Source organism: Anomaloglossus baeobatrachus, unplaced genomic scaffold, assembly GCF_048569485.1.
Source record: "Anomaloglossus baeobatrachus isolate aAnoBae1 unplaced genomic scaffold, aAnoBae1.hap1 Scaffold_3004, whole genome shotgun sequence".
NCBI lineage: Eukaryota > Metazoa > Chordata > Amphibia > Anura > Aromobatidae > Anomaloglossus > Anomaloglossus baeobatrachus.
This window is the reverse complement of record NW_027442435.1, coordinates 49,407-71,722: the sequence shown is the minus strand read 5'-3', so window position 1 is coordinate 71,722 and position 22,316 is coordinate 49,407. Positions and strand designations below refer to the sequence as shown.

The 22,316-nt window shown below is 45.7% G+C and overlaps 1 pseudogene; it reads left to right on the top strand.

Annotated features, from left to right (window-relative positions):
- Positions 1 to 936: 936 nt before the first annotated feature.
- On the top strand, positions 937 to 1,143 carry LOC142268375 (U2 spliceosomal RNA; annotated as a pseudogene).
- Positions 1,144 to 22,316: the final 21,173 nt, after the last annotated feature.

Below are 22,316 nucleotides of genomic sequence, written 5' to 3'. Positions count from 1 at the left end.
GTGGAATAAAGTATACCTTCCAGGTGGGAGAGGAAATGGCAGCACAGCCAGTGGAGGTGAAGCAAGGGGAGCCTGCAACTAAAGAGTTGAGAGCGTTATCACATGGTGACTGAGCCTGATTGTAACGGGAGCATAGAGGTGCCGATCCTGTCTTACCTGCGTTGGTGTAGAAGTGGGTGTCCTGTGGTGGAGTCAGCTGTGTGCAGTGGTGGCCGTGGGTTCTTTTATGTGCGACCGTAGTAATAGCTGCGCCCACTTCCTGTATGGGAGTGGAATGCAGTGAGGCTAATGGAACGCACGCCTGCGCATTTGTGTTTAACGTCGCGCATGTGCAGAACGGAGAAAAGGCTGCGCTCACTTCCTAATGAAAGGGAGTGAGACGCAGCTGGGAAGGGAAGGGAAAAGATTAGGGTTTGGGGATGATGAAAGGGCTTTCTACGGGCAAGGATGGCAAAGGGTGGCAGTGACGGAAAGTCAGGCAGCCTGTCCTGTCCTGTCCTGTCCGTCCGTCTTTTTGTATCATGAATTGGAAAGACTGCAAGGGGGAGGGGAGGTGCTTGGAGGAGGAGGAGTTATTCAGATTAATTGCAGTGGGCGGCGGCTGCAAAAAGCATCATTCTTCTTGTTTTTGCTCTGCAAAACAGCCTTTTCAAGGGTTGGCTTGGGTGACAAAATGTCTTCTGTAGGCGTGGGTTTGTCTCCCTCTCCCTAAGATGTGTCCGGTATAGGCCAGGGTGCCACTCAAGGCCGTAACCAATTCGGGTTATAGCTTCTCGGCCTTTTGGCTAAGATCAAGTGTAGTTTCGGAGGACGCTACCTTGGTCGGTACTGGAAGGTGCCTGGGATTGCACGTCTGCCGGCCTTGAGGAAGTGTGTGCGCCTTCTGGTGACACATAGCCCTCTTGTGCCTGGACGGTTCCCAGGCAACGGGAGGCGATCACCTTTGTTATTTTGAAGTCCTACTGATAAACAGAAAAAAAAAAAAATTAAATCTGTTCTTATCAGTTTAATATCTGATACGTCCCCTCTCTGGGGACCATATATTAAATGGATTTTTAGAACAAGGAGATGGAAAAAATCTTGCTCTGTCCACTCCACGCATTGACCTGGTATTGCAGTACCTCCAGGACCGGTGCACCCCTTCTTAACCCAGTTTCCAAAAGCAGAACTCAATTCACCTGATTCAAATGAGCCCCATTAGTGAATTGAAAGAAAGCAAAAACTTTATATGCACCTCAATTTGGCCAATTCACTTTTCACACTTTCACCCTTTTTTTTATCTTTCACACCTTTTACTTGCTTTATTGATGCAAAAGCTGTGCCAAATAGCAAACTCATCTCCACTCAACTTGACCAACTCTGCTATGTCCCGTGCAGTATCTTATTCTCAGTCTTATCTAGATCATTTGCAATTGAATAGAATAGATCCCTTTTGGACACATTGGATTCAGCTGCTGCAGTGACTGCAGGTGTTAGAAGATGCAGACTTGGCATCAGGTGCTGTCTATCAGATTCCACTCCAATTAAAGCTTCCATTGTTTTTCGGTGTTTTCTTTGAGCAATGATGATGTCTTTAGTGATCTGTTGGCTCCCTCTCCTGGAGGAAGAGTTTGCTTGCTCTTGGACTTTCAAAAAGAGAGGTCATGATAGACATTTAGCTTCTGAGCCCAATTGGGGACAGTCATGGGTGATGAATGTTTTGCAACCTGCTGCGAAGCCTGATACCGCAATATAAGGAACGTCAAATACTAAGAATGGGCGGCCTATGAAAGAATTAGTACTTTCATTAAGCATACTTAAACGGCTAATTGGGAATAGACAAACTGTAAAAAGCCCTCTGAGAAAGCCCCTCTCTAACCTTTGTTAGTAAGCTTTTCTGTAGTCTGCCTGTTGATGTATTTTCCGTTTGAACAGTGCACAACATGAAGTGACGGAACACTGGCTTGTCACAATGTCCCCCGCTGACATCACGATAGCGCTGCTGCCTAGAAAGCCAGCTGCGCAGCAGAAGTTCTTCTTTGGGTGGGATGGTGGGCTAATGTATCTATTCCTGCTTGGTGTGAGTTTGACATGATCTAGAGCAACGAGTTCCAGCGGCTAGCGGTTGATTATTGGCTGTAATGGGGCTTTCTGGCTGGTGCCAGCCTTTCTTCTTAGCACACAGGAACCACAATCCCTACACCATGCTTCGATGGATTCTCTCATCCCAGCCCAGTAAAACTACATATTTCACACAGTTATAAGCAGCCCATGGGCATTCACCTGGATTAAAACCCATAACAGCTCATAGACCAAACAATCAATCTACCACTGGACCAAACATGTTATGGTTATGCGTTTTCATTGGATGGATAATCGAAGCCATGTTTTTTTCCTTTCTGTTGGGTTTGTTGTGTGAGTAGCCTATAGGATTAAGTTGGTTACCGCAGGCAGTGGATTTAACTTCCTGTCTTTGGTCCAGTGGTAGATGGATTGTCTGGTCTATGAGCTGTTATTGGTTTGAATGCAGGTGAATGCCCATGGGCTGCTTATGACTGTGTAAAATATGTAGTTTTACTGGGCTGGGATGAGAGAATCCATTGAAGCATGGTGTAGGGATTGTGGTTCCTGTGTGCTAAGAAGAGAGGCTGGCACCAGCCAGAAAGCCCCATTGCAGCCAATAATCACTTAATAACTTTTTCAACTTGTCATCATATGGGAGGCCTTCCATTCCTTGTAGTAGTCTAGTTGCCCACCTTTGAACTGACTCTAACTTCTGAATGTCCTTTTTAAAATGTGGAGCCCAAAACTGGTTCCCATATTCCAGATGTAGCCTTACAAGTGATTTATAGAGGTTGATCATCTTTACTTATCATTTAAAACTTTCAAACTGGTACACTCAACACATAAAGCCCCCCCCTTTTAAAGAGTAGTTTCCCTGTACCTAAGTGGGGGTCTACCTAGGTTGGAGCGAGTGGACCTTCGGGGTCCGGTGTCAGTGGTGACAGGCAGTGGGGCAGAGGGAACAGTCAGTTCCTCCTCCCTGCTATCATGTGGGGCAGGCGGAGGCGTAGGGGAGCTGGGTACAGGTACATCCCTGGGCACTGGCTCGCGGTTAACCGTTTCCATCATTTCTTCATCCACGGGTTGTGGGAACAGTATCACTGGAAGGATCACCGCACCGTTCTGTGTAGGCCAGTCTGCTGGAAAATCACCCATCATGGTGTGGATTACCTCTTTTTCCTTCTCCACTGGACTGGGAACTGGAGCCTCATCCGCTACTCTCAATGCTGGTGGGCACTTCTTCAGGTGGTCTCGGGAAACCGTGGCCAAAGTCCCCCCCTGGTCACGGCTGATCTGGTAGGCCTTCCCATTCTCCCATCCTGTGGGCTGGACTACATACGGGGTTTTTTCCCATTGATCATCCAGCTTGTGGGCCCTTCTTTTCCGCTTCAGCACTACATCCCCAGGTTGGAAGGAACCGGCAGGCGCCTTCTTGTTGAAGCACTGCTCCTGTTGTCCCCGACTCCGGCACAAGTTCTTTTCAACATACTCCTGGACCTGTCGGTACTGTGTCCTCCGCCGAGTGTCCCATTCAGCTGTCGACAGGAGTGCTTCTGAAGCTTCCAAGCCCATTTCCAGATCCACTGGTAGCCGGCCGGGACGAGCTCTCATCAGGTATGCTGGAGTGCATTTCGTAGAGCTGGAAGGGATGTTGTTGTACATATCGACCAGGTCAGGTAGCTTCTCCAGCCACAGGTTCCGCTCTTCCAGTGGTAACGTCTTGAGGAGGCCCAGGACCAAGTGGTTCATCTTTTCACAAATGCCATTGGTTTGGGCGTGGTAAGGCGTGGTCCGGATTTTCTTGCAGCCGTACAACTGGCAGAATTCCTGGAATAGCTCTGCTTCAAAGGCCGGACCCTGGTCGGTAAGCACCCTCTCCGGGTACCAATGCGGTCAACAGAAATAAGCCTGGAAAGCCTTAGCAGCGGTGCGGCCGGTTAAGTCCTTAACTGGGACAACCACCAGGAACCTCGAGTAGTGGTCTACGATGGTCAGAGCGTAGGTGTACCCACTTCGGCTGGGGGTGAGCTTTACATGGTCAAGGGGAACCAGCTCCAGCGGTTGGTGTGTAATGATCGGGTGTAGGGGTGCCTTCTGGCTGGCCTCGTCCTTCCTTCTCAATGCGCAAGGGCCACATTCTCGGCACCAGGCCTCCACAGATTCCCGCATTCCACTCCAATAGAACCGCTCTCTTAACAACATCTCTAGCTTCTTCCACCCGAAGTGCACTGCACCATCATGGTATGCTTGCAGGACGGTGGGCACTTTAGCCTGGGGAATCACCAGCTGGCGGATCTTCTCGTGAGTCTTTGGATTAATCAGCTCGCGATACAACTTCCCCTGGTGTAGGTATAGCCGGGTCCGTTCTTGCCACAGACGTTGGGCTTCGGCAGGGGCAGCAGGGTCTATCCCAGCAGAACCCTGTTCCACTAGAGTCTTGACCAGGCGGACAGCAGGTGCCTGGTCCTGAGCTTCCTGCCAGTCCTGTCGGGGCAGCGGATCCAGGTTCACCCGTTGTTGGTAGACGTGCACCTTCTCAGTGAATGGCCGGTGAAATGCAGGCAACTCGATCTCTTCGAGGTCATCATCCTCTGGCCCCTCTTCCGACAGGTGGGGCATCCGGGAGAGTGCATTGGCATTGACGTTGGTACGGCCGGCCCGGTACTTGATGGTGAAATCGTAGTTGGCTAACCTGGTCACCCACCGCTGCTCCAACGCGCCCAGCTTGGCCGTATCTAGATGGGTCAGCAGGTTATTGTCTGTGTACGCGGTGAACTTGGCTGCTGCCAGGTAATGGCGGAAACGCTCGGTGATAGCCCACACCAGTGCCAAGAGCTCAAGCTTGAAGGAGATGTAGTTCTCAGGGTTCCTCTCAGTCGGTCGGAGTTTTCGGCTAGCATAAGCTATTACCTTTTCCCTTCTGTCTTGGACCTGGGATAGAACAGCCCCCAAGCCCACATTGCTGGCGTCGGTGTAGAGGATGAATGGGCGGCTGTAGTCAGGGTACGCTAGGATTTCCTCTCCGGTCAGGGCTGTTCTCAGCTGGCGGAAGGATTCCTCATGCTTTTCTTCCCACACCAATGGGGCTACTAGGGATCTACCACCCTTGGTCTGTCCTACGAGGAGGTCTTGCATGGGGGCAGCCATCTTTGTGTACCCCTTAATGAAGCGACGGTAATATCCCACCAGGCCCAGAAACTGCCTCACTTCCCTCACTGTGGTCGGTCTCGGCCAGTCTTGGATGGCGGTGATCTTCTCGGGGTTGGGGGCGACACCTTCCGCACCAACCACATGTCCTAGGTACTGCACTCTGGGTTTCAGCAGATGACACTTTGAGGGCTTCAACTTCATCCCATACTTGGCAAGGGACGCGAACACCTCGGCTAGGTGCTCCAGGTGGGCTTCATACGTCTGTGAGTACACAATCACATCATCCAAGTACAGCAAAACGGTCCCATAGGCAGTCTTCTCTCGGTCTTCCGGTGCCACGGCCACCTGCCAGTACCCGCTGGTGAGGTCAAGGGTGGAGAAGTAGTTAGCGGTTCTCAGCGAGGCCAGGGACTCTTTGATGCGGGGCAGAGGGTAAGCATCCTTATGCGTTATCTGGTTAATCTTCCGGTAATCCACACACATCCGCATGGTGCCATCCTTCTTCTTAACCAGCACCAACGGAGCGGCCCAGGGACTACAGCTGTCCCTAATAACCTCTGCCTCCTTCATGTTCCTCAACATGTCTTTGGCGCATTGGTAGTGCGCAGGGGGAATAGGCCTGTATCTCTCTTTAATAGGGGAGTGTGTACCGGTAGGGATGTGGTGTTGAACCCCTTTAATCTGCCCAAAATCTAGAGGGTGCTTGCTAAAAACCCGCTCATACTCCTGTACCACCCGGTATACCCCTTCCTTGTGGTGTATGGGGGTATCATCAGTGCCGACATGTAGCTCTCGATACCACTCGCCTAACTCCCCCAGGGATGAGTGGGAACCGGCAGCAGGCGGTGTGACCGGGGGAACGGCTTCATGGATCGTGTGGGGATCTAGAGTGAACAATTTGGCAAGGGTAGCGTACCGGGTGGTGCATGAATGCACACATATTGGTTTTATAATCTTATTGTATTACTTTATATTCTTATTTCACTTGTGCATATCTCCATCATAATCCTGGCTAAGAAATATAGCTTTTTTTGGGGTACACAGGTAGTAAGGTCTTCTTTCTATTTCTTTAGGGGTGATATAGCCTGGTGGAACTCTAGACCTCTAACATTATATATGCACCCTTTTTCTTTATGGTTCTTGGACACCTTATAACATTCTTCCATACATATATATCTTTCTCATAAATTATAAATAATTAGGCATTTTTATATATTTTATTTACATTTTCATAAATAACTTTTTACAAAGCATGGGGGACATTCTCACATACATATAATTTTCATGTACGCATTCTGAAAATTTACGCATAAACCGTACACACTCCTTTTTGTAACAATTTCTATAACTCATTCGCTGAACTCTCATCCCGGATATTCATTCTTACACCGAATTTCCTGTTATAACACAACATTCATGATTTTTATTCAATTTATTTTTATTTTTTAGGTTTATTAGTAGTGATGAGCGAGTACTAAAAAGCTCGGGTGCTCGAAGCTCGGGCCGAGCCTCCCAAGATACTCGTGTACTCGGCCCGAGCACCGAGCCCAATGTTATCCTATGGGAGACCCGAGTATTTTTGTGAAATGACCACCGGCAGCATGTAGAAACCCTAAAAATGGCACAAAAGTCTCCGAAGAGTGCTCAAATGACATGGCAACAGCATGGGGAAGACCCCTTGAAGCATTTATCACTCAAAAGTCACAGCTGTGAATAATTTTGTCCACGTTTTACGCCATTTTTACGGACTCACCAGAAAACCTTCCAAAATGACACCAAAATGATTTTTCATAGCGGAAATGTTAAGGGCACATACCCAATAGTGAGATAGAGCTAATGTATGTTACTTTTTGAGATCAATACATGAAAGATTTTACGTAAAACATTGTGTGGCACTCCGATGTCCCTGAGAAGAGACGTACATAAAGGCCTCTGAGTCTAATGTGCCCATTTTGAGGAACTGAGTCTTTGTAGTATTTTCCTTTGCCAGGGCAGTCCAAAATTGTGAGGTTCACCAATGCCCCTGCATACAGACGTGCATGATGGCCTGTAAACCTGAAGTGCCCATTGTAAGGAAGTGGGTCTATTGTAGTATAGCCCTTAGGCAGGGCAGCCAAAAATTGGGAGGCTCCACGTTGTCCCTGGATAGAGACGTGCATGAGGGCCTCAAAACATTAAGTGTCCAGTGTCAGGAAGTGGGTGTATTATAGTATAGCCCTTAGGCAGGGCAGCCAAAAATTGGGAGGCTCTACGTTGTCCCTGGATAGAGACGTGCATGAGGGCCTGTAAACCTGAAGTGCCCATTGGAAGGAAGTGGGTCTTTTGTAGTATAGCCCTTTGGCAGGGCAGCCAAAAATTGGGAGGCTCCACGTTGTCCCTGGATAGAGACGTGCATGAGGGCCTGTAAACCTGAAGTGCCCATTGGAAGGAAGTGGGTCTTTTGTAGTATAGCCCTTTGGCAGGGCAGCCAAAAATTGGGAGGCTCCACGTTGTCCCTGGATAGAGACATGCATGAGGGCCTCAAAACATTAAGTGTCCATTGTCAGGAAGTGGGTGTATTATAGTATAGCCCTTAGGCAGGGCAGCCAAAAATTGGGAGGCTCCACGTTGTCCCTGGATAGAGACGTGCATGAGGGCCTGTAAACCTGAAGTGCCCATTGGAAGGAAGTGGGTCTTTTGTAGTATAGCCCTTTGGCAGGGCAGCCAAAAATTGGGAGGCTCCACGTTGTCCCTGGATAGAGACGTGCATGAGGGCCTCAAAACATTAAGTGTCCATTGTCAGGAAGTGGGTGTATTATAGTATAGCCCTTTGGCAGGGCAGCCAAAAATTGGGAGGCTCCACGTTGTCCCTGGATAGAGACGTGCATGAGGGCCTCAAAACATTAAGTGTCCATTGTCAGGAAGTGGGTGTATTATAGTATAGCCCTTAGGCAGGGCAGCCAAAAATTGGGAGGCTCCACGTTGTCCCTGGATAGAGACGTGCATGAGGGCCTCAAAACATTAAGTGTCCATTGTCAGGAAGTGGGTCTTTTGTAGTATAGCCCTTTGGCAGGGCAGCCAAAAATTGGGAGGCTCCACGTTGTCTCTGGATAGAGACGTGCATGAGGGCCTCAAAACATTAAGTGTCCATTGTCAGGAAGTGGGTGTATTATAGTATAGCCCTTAGGCAGGGCAGCCAAAAATTGGGAGGCTCCACGTTGTCCCTGGATAGAGACGTGCATGAGGGCCTCAAAACATTAAGTGTCCATTGTCAGGAAGTGGGTCTTTTGTAGTATAGCCCTTTGGCAGGGCAGCCAAAAATTGGGAGGCTCCACGTTGTCCCTGGATAGAGACGTGCATGAGGGCCTCAAAACATTAAGTGTCCATTGTCAGGAAGTGGGTGTATTATAGTATAGCCCTTAGGCAGGGCAGCCAAAAATTGGGAGGCTCCACGTTGTCCCTGGATAGAGACGTGCATGAGGGCCTCAAAACATTAAGTGTCCATTGTCAGGAAGTGGGTCTTTTGTAGTATAGCCCTTTGGCAGGGCAGCCAAAAATTGGGAGGCTCCACGTTGTCCCTGCATAGAGACGTGCATGAGGGCCTCAAAACATTGTTCCCATTGCAAAGGAGCGGGTCTCCTGTCGTTGTAATGTCCATTCTGCAAAGAATGGGCGAAAAAAATTACCACTGGGGGTATACCTGAAACAAAGGCCTAACTCTTGTAACGGTCATCATGGTGGCGCATGAGGAGAAGGAGGAGCAGTCCAGCGATTATCCAAAGTCCAGAAGTGTGTACCCATGGGTGACTGGAGGTACATGGCAAATTCCCGTTACAAACTTTAAATTCCGCTCTCATTTGCTGGTGGTGTGGTGAAGTCTGGCCCAATCCAACCCTTGTTCATCTTGATCAGAGTCAGCCTGTCAGCATTTTCAGTTGACAGGCGGGTGCGTTTATCTGTAATGATTCCACCTGCGGCACTAAAAACACGCTCTGACAAAACGCTAGCGGCAGGGCAGGCCAGGACTTCCAAGGCGTAGAGAGCCAATTCATGCCACGTGTCCACCTTGGATACCCAATAATTGTAAGGCACAGAGGATTGTCGGAGTACAGTTGTTCGATCTGCAAGGTACTCCTTGAGCATCTGGGCAAACTTAGGATTTCTTGTGGCACTACCCCGCACCTCAGGGGCTGTGGTACGTGAGGGGCTGAGAAAACTGTCCCACATCTTAAAGACTGTTCCCCTACCTCTGGCGGATTGGACTTGTGCCTCTCTCGGCTGTACGCCTTGGTTGTCCACTGATTCCTGACCTATGCCGCTAGCGTTTTGTGAGGGGAATGCTTTGCCTACTTCCGTGACTATGGCCTTCCGGAACTGCTGCATTTTGGTTGACCTCTCCGCCTCGGGAATAAGAGACATAAAGTTCTCCTTGTAGCGTGGGTCTAACAGTGTTACCAACCAGTAATGATTGTCGGCCAAGATGTTCTTAACGCGAGGGTCACGAGACAGGCAGCTTACCATAAAGTCAGCCATGTGCGCCAGACTCTTAACAGCCAGGACTTCAGTAGCCTGACCAACACGTTGACTGAACATGCTGTCCTCCTCCTCCTCCTCCTCCTCCTCCTCATCTACCCTGTCCTCTGGCCAGCCACGCTGAACCGAGGATATGACTGGTGTGCATGTCATATCCTCAATTTGGCCGGAGATTTGCTCCATGTCTTCATCCTCCTCCTCGTCATAGTCCTCCACTGCACGTTGTGATGAGACGAGGCTGGGCTGTGTGTTATCACCCACACCCACTACTGTTTCTTGCTGCAACTCATCGCGCTCCGCCTGCAATGCATCATGTTTGGTTTTGAGCAGAGACCGTTTTAGAAGGCAGAGTAGCGGTATGGTGACGCTAATAATGGCGTCATCTTATACCTTTATGATGTTATTGTTTATTCTAAAGCAAACAAGATTTTAGGGTGTATAAAAAGGGAGATTAGATCCGGTGATCCCAACGTATTGTTAACCCTCTATAAATCACTTGTAAGGCCACATCTGGAATATGGGGTAAAGTCCTGAACAGGTTGATAACCATTGGTTTGAGCATGGTAGGGTGTAGTGCGCATCTTCCTGCATCCGCCATAACCTTCCCTTAGGATATACTGTGCCCTTATCAGATTGGTTGTACAAGGTTGCTTCTCTTATTGGATGGATTTCAAGCTGCATGGATAATGTTCATTTAAATGATGTGGATAGAAAGACTGAAGATATCTACATGTAGTCCATCATGAATCAATTCTATTTTACACAGTCATAAGCAGCCCATGGGCATTCACCTGCATTCAAACCAATAACAGCTCATAGACCAGACAATCCATCTACCACTGGACCAAAGACAGGAAGTTAAATCCACTGCCTGCGGTAACCAACTTAATCCTATAGGCTACTCACACAACAAACCCAACAGAAAGGAAAAAAACATGGCTTCGATTATCCATCCAATGAAAACGCATAACCATTGTGAGCCATTGGACAATGCAATTGGACACTTGGTGACATGGTGCACGGCCCAATGAATCAAGTCTTTACTTCATATTCACGGTTTAAGCCCTTGGGTTCTAATGTGCCCAGAGTACATATCCAGAAAGATTCTCTTTCTTTGAGCTAAACACAAGTCAACAATACATTGTAAGCAGATTCTATTACCAGTCCCACACCATTTTGTGACGCATAATCACACAGTGATCCAATTAACATTCCAAGTCATCGAACATGTCCAAGCCATACGCAGAGGAGGCAATAGAATTAGGAAGCTCAAAGAAAGGGAATCTTTCTGGATATATACTCTGGGCACATTGGAACCCAAAGGCTTAAACCATGAATATGAAGTACAGACTTGATTCATTGGGCCATGCATGGACATAATGGACATAATTCTAATAGGCAGGACAGGTAATAAGGAGCACAAGTTATATGCTAAAATGTGTTGTGTGACAAGACAGACACAGGAAAGGACATGATAACAGGTGTAGGGACCAACAAGGTGAGACAAGGGGTATCAGGATAGGGTCAAGTAGGTATGAATGTAGTAATGGGGCAGGCATAGAGAATTGTATGTGAATGTGAATTACAATAAATCACTAAGGAAAGGAATATGTGAGTGTGTGCCTAATGTAAACTAATATTGTACTGGCAAAATTATAGATGGAAAGGGAGAAGGGGAGGGGGGGAGAGAGGAGGCTGTAATTGACTACAAGGGTATGAGTTATGAGTGATCATAGGGATAGTGTTACATAAGTGGAAATACCTATGGAGGACCGGATGTGTAAGCGCATACCTTATACAAACCTATAGAGTGCTGATGGGTGAGAGTGTGATGTTAGATATAAGACATCCTATAGTGAATAGTGAGCCGTAATCAAGTGCAACAGGGATATTTCACGTGACTATGGGAACCTGGAAGGTAAAGAAAGGGGAGAAAAAACTGTTAGACAAGGTAATCAGACATAATGTAACCAGTTGATCAGACATGATCACCTGGTTTGAGACCCCCTGCCTTACACTATATAGATATCATGTTCATTCCCCATCTATCTTGCTCAGGAGAGCATCTCCCTCCCCCGGCACCAAGAGCAGCTCATACTGAATTGTTACATTGACTAGTAACACTGCACACAGAAATGCACCTTAATATTCCACTGTTAACCCTTTCCTCCCAGCAGTAACACACAACTCCTCACCTTGATATCATGGTGATTTATGGTCAGAATGACTTCAATGCGATCAGTGATTTCTATTCTAGCTCTGCTCACATAGATTTTATATCCACACTCAACTATAGGCCGTTCTTCATATTTTGGGGGCTTTTAGTCAGATATACTAGTTTGTGCCTGTATAGTATTGGTGTAGATGGGAGTGTAGGGCATGGGTTACATGGCACTGTGGTGGAATACTGATGGGAGGTATTGGTGCTGTGTTTGATGCTTCTACTGGGTATTTTCCTACAAATACTGGAACAGCTCACTGCTTAGAATGATCCTTCCCAGCTCTATAATATATTATATATACCCCACAATGCAGGCTCACACACACATTTGTCTCAAGTGTGTTGTAGGGACACAGATACAGTCTTGGTCATGTGACTAAAGGCTACTTTACACACTGCGATATCGGTCCCGATATCGCTAGTGTGGGTACCCGCCCCCATCTGTTGCGCGACACGGGCAAATCGCTGCCCATGCCGCACAACACCGACCAGACCCGTCACACATACTTACCTGCCCGGCGACGTCGCTGTGTCCGGCGAACCGCCTCCTTTCTAAGGGGGCGGTCCGTGCGGCGTCACAGCGACGTCACTGAGCGACCGCCCATTAGCAGCGGAGGGGCGGAGATGAGTGGCCGGAACATCCCGCCCACCTCCTTCCTTCCTCATAGCGGCTGGGAGGCAGGTAAGGAGAGGTTCCTCGTTTCTGCGGTGTCACACGGAGCGATGTGTGCTACCGCAGGAGCGACGAACTACATCGTTACTGCTGCAGTAACGATAATCGAGAATGGAGACCCATGTCACCGATGAGCGATTTTGCACGTTTTTGCAACGATGCAAAATCGCTCATCGGTATCACACGCAGCAACATCGCTAATGCGGCCGGATGTGCGTCACAAATTCCGTGACCCCAACGACTCCGCATTAGCGATGTCGCAGCGTGTAAAGCCCCCTTTAGTGGGAGTGGTGTACAGGGTCTTAGCAGTAAAGAGTATTCCATATTTCTGCCAGATACCCACAGAGATATTGAAATCTGAAAAAAGAGACTTCTGCTCATTGAAGGTAAGAACTGCTCACATAGCGTTCAACTCCACAGCAAACGAGTGCTCTAGCACTGGCATCTCAGCAGGGATATTCCCCTACTACACATGTGTGTCTAGGTCACTGTGACAGTTTACAGGACATAACTCAGGGCACCTAGACAGAAGGCAGAGGGACTACTTTCTATTTCTGGTGTAGAGCTTAGTACAATATATATATATTTATACTATTACATGGGACACATGTACCTTGTATTACCATTATTCGCTGTATATGAACCCCTTTTCTCCAGGCATTATTTGTCTATAGCATTTTTCACGAACCTGAGGCAACTGAGAACCCTTCAGTGAAGGAATTCCACTAACCCTCACAATACCTACCAGGGGCCTCCCTGCAGTAACTCAGGTAGTTGTACCCATTCTCTTTCCGCATTCTATGTGTTCTTCTTCTTTCTTCTTTTTTTTCTTTTTTCTTCTTTTTATTTCTATCATGTAGTTCAGGGGTTTATAGATATATGTCCTGCATCTCATATTTCCTTTAGTGGTGCTTCTTACCCATTCTCATATCATTTACCCTAGTATTTCATGATCCTGAGGCGACTGAGAACCCTTTAATAAAGGAATCCTTTTTCACCTGAATTGTCAAGTGATACTTACCAGTGACTATCACGTAATGTTACAGGTAGTTCCATTTTCTTCCTCTTCTTTCTCTCCTTTCTTCTTTGTCACACGGTCCATTGTGTTATAGCCCACGTGTCATGATAACACTTGTACCATCTTTTCATTTAGATTCCACCTACAATTATTTACCGATTCCAGTTCTGGAATAGGCTTTCATCATCTACTCACTAGAATTCTCAAGTTCATAAGGTACTGAGACATATACATGTTCACACCATTATAAAGAACAAAGTATAAACATTGAGGTTTTTCTCACACCCATGTTCCTGTGTTCTTTGATATGATATGTGTTCATTTCCTTCACTATATAGGATTGCAAGTTTTCCATTTGTACCTTAATGGCAATGACGCTATACAATTGAACACATATCATCCTGTTATCCATATAGGTGTGTATTTACCTGCTTGACTATTTTTGGTTGTTTGATCCAGAATGTTTCTCCAGATAGGTCATGTGGAAATTTTCTTTCCTCAGTACAAATGTTTTCACTATGGCTTTGGAAAATTTTTTTGTATGTGCATCATGGTCATTTGACCCATTGTACTCTCAAGTAGCAATATATTGTACTGTTATGTTGTACTATGTACTAATTACGTGTTTATATGGTTTTGTAACCCTTTATGATCTTAGATAACTTTATCCTTGATAAAGACCTAAAAACAAGCTCGAAACGTTGGATGAATTATCCTTTTGCACAAATAAAGAATTTTCAGCATTCTAAGAGTTCTTTTCTTACGTTATTGATCACTATAGTGTGCCAGAGCTATTTCTATTGAATTGACTCTTATTTTTTCTGAGCACCTGCTATATACACAGTGAGCCAGACATATTCAATTTTCATTCAGAAGGCAGAGGGAAGCCTTAGCAGCTGAGCCTATATCTTGGCTTGTGAGCATTAGAACAGGCCGGCGATTACAGGGTAACATGAAAAATGTCCAGCTTGCATTATGACTAGAACATGACAATATCCTTTTAAGTACTAACCTATGATGCGTTCCTAAGCAGTTGATGTTATATGTTCTACATTTCATTTTCTGCATACTTTCCAAGTAGTAGAATTTGCTTTGATATAGGCAACTGGATTTTCACAATGAAAAGGCAAAGGATAACGCCCGAAAAAGACGCCATACATTATGTCAGTGCCATCACTGACAAACCTGGATTGACCATGAAATACATCAATCCCCTTAAAGGTGAGTTAAAACAAGTTTTAACTAAATTGCCTTAATATTGTCATGCATTAGAATGACTGTCTTAGGTAATGATAAATATTTTCTACAGGAAGAGGAGTGTTTGCTGAAACTGAAATCGAAAAAGGGAGTTTTGTTGCAGAATATCGAGGTGAGCTCACGTATGCACTTACGATGGTAGACAACTACTCGAGATTTATGGTTGTGGTACAAGTCAAAGATCTAATGGCCCATACTGCAGCGAAGGTCTTCCAAGCACACTTATGCAGACCTCATGGCTACTCAGAGAGAGTCCTCACAGATCAAGGCACTGCCTTTGAAGCGGAAATCTTCAAGGACTTCTGCAGCTTTTACCGATGCAGGAAGATGCGTACTACACCCTACCATGCTCAAACCAATGGTTATCAACCTGCTCAGGACTTTACCCCATATTCCAGATGTGGCCTTACAAGTGATTTATAGAGGGGTAACAATACGTTGGGATCATCGGATCTAATCTCCCTTTTTATACACCCTAAAATCTTGTTTGCGTTAGAATAAACAATAACATCATAAAGGTATAGCAGTACCGTTTCAAAGTTTCGGTGTCCCAAGCAGCATTCCATCAGCCTCTGGAAGGTTCCTGGCAAATTGCACAGCTCGAAGGGCATGCTTTTGAACTCGCAGAGACCCATCGGGGTGGCAAAGGCGGTCTTCTCCCGGTCTGCCTCAGCAACGGACACTTGCCAATAGTGACTAGTGAGATCAAGGGTAGAAAAATAATTTGCAGTTGTCAATGCAGCTAGCTATTCCTCAATACAGGGGAGTGGTGCTGTCCTTCTTCTTTAACAGGACCAACGGAGCTGCCCAGAGGCTACAACTGTCACGGATAACCCCAGCCTCCTTCATGTTGCTCAACATGTCCTTGGTACACTGGTAATGTGCAGGTAGATTTGGCTTATATCTCTCTTTGATGGGTGGGTGTGCACTTGTGGGGATGTAGTGTTTGACCCCTTTTATTTTTCAAAAGTCTAGCGGATGTTTGCTGAAGACTTGCTCGTATTCTTGCACTAGCCTGTAGACCCCCTTCTTGTGATGTGAAGGTGTGGAGTCAGTGCCTACGTGTAATTCCTTACACCACTCCTCTGGCTGACTTGGTGAGCTGTCACTGAATGGGTGGGCTGAAGCAATGGTGGATGCTGCTGTTTGGATAGCATGTGTATCTACTGAGAACAGCTTATCAATGGTGGCAAATCGGAGCAGCTTAATCTTTTGCTCTCCGCAGTTCAACACTCTCATGGGCACTCTTCCCTTCCATATTAATGAATAAAACTATGATGTAAATAGCATATAGATACCCCACAAATGCAGATAAAAGTAGGTTATGGGAAAAGGGGGAAGAGAGAAACAGGAAAATAGTGGAATAAAGTATACCTTCCAGGTGGGAGAGGAAATGGCAGCACAGCCAGTGGAGGTGAAGCAAGGGGAGCCTGCAACTAAAGAGTTGAGAGCGTTATCACATGGTGACTGAGCCTGATTGTAACGGGAGCATAGAGGTGCCGATCCTGTCTTACCTGCGTTGGTGTAGAAGTGGGTGTCCTGTGGTGGAGTCAGCTATGTGCAGTGGTGGCCGTGGGTTCTTTTATGTGCGACCGTAGTAATAGCTGTGCCCACTTCCTGTATGGGAGTGGAATGCAGTGAGGCTAATGGAACGCACGCCTGCGCATTTGTGTTTAACGTCGCGCATGTGCAGAACGGAGAAAAGGCTGCGCTCACTTCCTAATGAAAGGGAGTGAGACGCAGCTGGGAAGGGAAGGGAAAAGATTAGGGTTTGGGGATGATGAAAGGGCTTTCTACGGGCAAGGATGGCAAAGGGTGGCAGTGACGGAAAGTCAGGCAGATGGTCCTGTCCTGTCCTGTCCGTCCGTCTTTTTGTATCATGAATTGGAAAGACTGCAAGGGGGAGGGGAGGTGCTTGTGCCCAAAAGGAGGAGTTATTCAGATTCATTGCAGTGGGCGGCGGCTGCAAAAAGCACCATTCTCCTTGTTTTTGCTCTACAAAACAGCCTTTTCAAGGGTTTGGCTTGGGTGACAAAATGTCTTCTGTAGGCGTGGGTTTGTCTCCCTCTCCCTAAGATGTGTCCGGTATAGGCCAGGGTGCCACTCAAGGCCGTAACCAATTCGGGTTATAGCTTCTCGGCCTTTTGGCTAAGATCAAGTGTAGTTTCGGAGGACGCTACCTTGGTCGGTACTGGAAGGTGCCTGGGATTGCACGTCTGCCGGCCTTGAGGGAGTGTGTGCGCCTTCTGGTGACACATAGCCCTCTTGTGCCTGGACGGTTCCCAGGCAACGGGAGGCGATCACCTTTGTTATTTTGAAGTCCTACTGATAAACAGAAAAAAAATGAAAATCCAGTTGCCTATATCAAAGCAAATTCTACTACTTGTAAAGTATGCAGAAAATGAAATGTAGAACATATAACATCAACTGCTTAGGAACGCATCATAGGTTAGTACTTAAAAGGATATTGTCATGTTCTAGTCATAATGCAAGCTGGACATTTTTCATGTTACCCTGTAATCGCCGGCCTGTTCTAATGCTCACAAGCCAAGATATAGGCTCAGCTGCTAAGGCTTCCCTCTGCCTTCTGAATGAAAATTGAATATGTCTGGCTCACTGTGTATATAGCAGGTGCTCAGAAAAAATAAGAGTCAATTCAATAGAAATAGCTCTGGCACACTATAGTGATCAATAACGTAAGAAAAGAACTCTTAGAATGCTGAAAATTCTTTATTTGTGCAAAAGGATAATTCATCCAACGTTTCGAGCTTGTTTTTAGGTCTTTATCAAGGATAAAGTTATCTAAGATCATAAAGGGTTACAAAACCATATAAACACGTAATTAGTACATAGTACAACATAACAGTACAATATATTGCTACTTGAGAGTACAATGGGTCAAATGACCATGATGCACATACAAAAAAATTTTCCAAAGCCATAGTGAAAACATTTGTACTGAGGAAAGAAAATTTCCACATGACCTATCTGGAGAAACATTCTGGATCAAACAACCAAAAATAGTCAAGCAGGTAAATACACACCTATATGGATAACAGGATGATATGTGTTCAATTGTATAGCGTCATTGCCATTAAGGTACAAATGGAAAACTTGCAATCCTATATAGTGAAGGAAATGAACACATATCATATCAAAGAACACAGGAACATGGGTGTGAGAAAAACCTCAATGTTTATACTTTGTTCTTTATAATGGTGTGAACATGTATATGTCTCAGTACCTTATGAACTTGAGAATTCTAGTGAGTAGATGATGAAAGCCTATTCCAGAACTGGAATCGGTAAATAATTGTAGGTGGAATCTAAATGAAAAGATGGTACAAGTGTTATCATGACACGTGGGCTATAACACAATGGACCGTGTGACAAAGAAGAAAGGAGAGAAAGAAGAGGAAGAAAATGGAACTACCTGTAACATTACGTGATAGTCACTGGTAAGTATCACTTGACAATTCAGGTGAAAAAGGATTCCTTTATTAAAGGGTTCTCAGTCGCCTCAGGATCATGAAATACTAGGGTAAATGATATGAGAATGGGTAAGAAGCACCACTAAAGGAAATATGAGATGCAGGACATATATCTATAAACCCCTGAACTACATGATAGAAATAAAAAGAAGAAAAAAGAAAAAAAAGAAGAAAGAAGAAGAACACATAGAATGCGGAAAGAGAATGGGTACAACTACCTGAGTTACTGCAGGGAGGCCCCTGGTAGGTATTGTGAGGGTTAGTGGAATTCCTTCACTGAAGGGTTTTCAGTTGCCTCAGGTTCGTGAAAAATGCTATAGACAAATAATGCCCGGAGAAAAGGGGTTCATATACAGCGAATAATGGTAATACAAGGTACATGTGTCCCATGTAATAGTATAAATATATATATATTGTACTAAGCTCTACACCAGAAATAGAAAGTAGTCCCTCTGCCTTCTGTCTAGGTGCCCTGAGTTATGTCCTGTAAACTGTCACAGTGACCTAGACACACATGTGTAGTAGGGGAATATCCCTGCTGAGATGCCAGTGCTAGAGCACTCGTTTGCTGTGGAGTTGAACGCTATGTGAGTAGTTCTTACCTTCAATGAGCAGAAGTCTCTTTTTTCAGATTTCAATATCTCTGTGGGTATCTGGCAGAAATATGGAATACTCTTTACTGCTAAGACCCTGTACATCACTCCCACTAAAGGGGGCTTTACACGCTGCGACATCGCTAATGCGGAGTCGTTGGGGTCACGGAATTTGTGACGCACATCCGGCCGCATTAGCGATGTTGCTGCGTGTGATACCGATGAGCGATTTTGCATCGTTGCAAAAACGTGCAAAATCGCTCATCGGTGACATGGGTCTCCATTCTCGATTATCGTTACTGCAGCAGTAACGATGTAGTTCGTCGCTCCTGCGGTAGCACACATCGCTCCGTGTGACACCGCAGAAACGAGGAACCTCTCCTTACCTGCCTCCCAGCCGCTATGAGGAAGGAAGGAGGTGGGCGGGATGTTCCGGCCACTCATCTCCGCCCCTCCGCTGCTATTGGGCCGTCGCTCAGTGACGTCGCTGTGACGCCGCACGGACCGCCCCCTTAGAAAGGAGGCGGTTCGCCGGACACAGCGACGTCGCCGGGCAGGTAAGTATGTGTGACGGGTCTGGTCGGTGTTGTGCGGCATGGGCAGCGATTTGCCCGTGTCGCGCAACAGATGGGGGCGGGTACCCACACTAGCGATATCGGGACCGATATCGCAGTGTGTAAAGTAGCCTTTAGTCACATGACCAAGACTGTATCTGTGTCCCTACAACACACTTGAGACAAATGTGTGTGTGAGCCTGCATTGTGGGGTATATATAATATATTATAGAGCTGGGAAGGATCATTCTAAGCAGTGAGCTGTTCCAGTATTTGTAGGAAAATACCCAGTAGAAGCATCAAACACAGCACCAATACCTCCCATCAGTATTCCACCACAGTGCCATGTAACCCATGCCCTACACTCCCATCTACACCAATACTATACAGGCACAAACTAGTATATCTGACTAAAAGCCCCCAAAATATGAAGAACGGCCTATAGTTGAGTGTGGATATAAAATCTATGTGAGCAGAGCTAGAATAGAAATCACTGATCGCATTGAAGTCATTCTGACCATAAATCACCATGATATCAAGGTGAGGAGTTGTGTGTTACTGCTGGGAGGAAAGGGTTAACAGTGGAATATTAAGGTGCATTTCTGTGTGCAGTGTTACTAGTCAATGTAACAATTCAGTATGAGCTGCTCTTGGTGCCGGGGGAGGGAGATGCTCTCCTGAGCAAGATAGATGGGGAATGAACATGATATCTATATAGTGTAAGGCAGGGGGTCTCAAACCAGGTGATCATGTCTGATCAACTGGTTACATTATGTCTGATTACCTTGTCTAACAGTTTTTTCTCCCCTTTCTTTACCTTCCAGGTTCCCATAGTCACGTGAAATATCCCTGTTGCACTTGATTACGGCTCACTATTCACTATAGGATGTCTTATATCTAACATCACACTCTCACCCATCAGCACTCTATAGGTTTGTATAAGGTATGCGCTTACACATCCGGTCCTCCATAGGTATTTCCACTTATGTAACACTATCCCTATGATCACTCATAACTCATACCCTTGTAGTCAATTACAGCCTCCTCTCTCCCCCCTCCCCTTCTCCCTTTCCATCTATAATTTTGCCAGTACAATATTAGTTTACATTAGGCACACACTCACATATTCCTTTCCTTAGTGATTTATTGTAATTCACATTCACATACAATTCTCTATGCCTGCCCCATTACTACATTCATACCTACTTGACCCTATCCTGATACCCCTTGTCTCACCTTGTTGGTCCCTACACCTGTTATCATGTCCTTTCCTGTGTCTGTCTTGTCACACAACACATTTTAGCATATAACTTGTGCTCCTTATTACCTGTCCTGCCTATTAGAATTATGTCCATTATGTCCATGCATGGCCCAATGAATCAAGTCTGTACTTCATATTCATGGTTTAAGCCTTTGGGTTCCAATGTGCCCAGAGTATATATCCAGAAAGATTCCCTTTCTTTGAGCTTCCTAATTCTATTGCCTCCTCTGCGTATGGCTTGGACATGTTCGATGACTTGGAATCTTAATTGGATCACTGTGTGATTATGCGTCACAAAATGGTGTGGGACTGGTAATAGAATCTGCTTACAATGTATTGTTGACTTGTGTTTAGCTCAAAGAAAGAGAATCTTTCTGGATATGTACTCTGGGCACATTAGAACCCAAGGGCTTAAACCGTGAATATGAAGTAAAGACTTGATTCATTGGGCCGTGCACCATGTCACCAAGTGTCCAATTGCATTGTCCAATGGCTCACAATGGTTATGCGTTTTCATTGGATGGATAATCGAAGCCATGTTTTTTTCCTTTCTGTTGGGTTTGTTGTGTGAGTAGCCTATAGGATTAAGTTGGTTACCGCAGGCAGTGGATTTAACTTCCTGTCTTTGGTCCAGTGGTAGATGGATTGTCTGGTCTATGAGCTGTTATTGGTTTGAATGCAGGTGAATGCCCATGGGCTGCTTATGACTGTGTAAAATAGTATTGATTCATGATGGATTTCAGACTACATGTAGATATCTTCAGTCTTTCTATCCACATCATTTAAATGAACATTATCCATGCAGCTTGATGCCTTGTGGACTCGGTCTAGGGACTTTGGCTTCAACTAGAGGATCACTTGGCTACATGGCTTCAATCTAGGGGCTCCAATTCCGATTGGAGATCATAACCGCAATCTAGGGATTTCGACTCCGGCTGCCAGGATTATACCATATCATCATACCAGAGACTACTTAAGGAAGAAACCCAGGTTGGACAATTTTGTCACCTGGCTACAGACTTTGCAGACCTCAGCCAGCTTCCTAAATCTGGCGCTATTCTATTGTCGGTGGGTGCCCGACAAATTACACAGCTATGTAAAATTTTGGTTTATGAAACTTCAAATCCAGTGACTGATTATTATGTTTTCTAATGTCCTGATTTAAAAAAAAAAAAAATATTTTTTTTTTAACCATCAAATATTGATTTTGTACAATCCATGTGTGAAGTTACATACAAGTGACATGAACAAGAAAAATACTTATTGTAACCAAAAATATTCACAATTTTATATATAAAATACATTTATTTATTGTACAGTCATTCTGCAACTTTATTAGAAATTTATTCTTGCACTTTTTCCTTTTCTCTAAATCCCCCTTTTCTCTTATAGAAGGCCTGTGGATCTTCTCTGTGAAGCATCCGGCAATCATGTTCACGTTTCATTTACTTTGGTATCGTCGTTCCATCTCCTTGATATTCCGATGAAAACCTTCTTGTTCTTCCCACCAGCACCAAGGTTTTCAGACAAGTAGTCCAAATAGG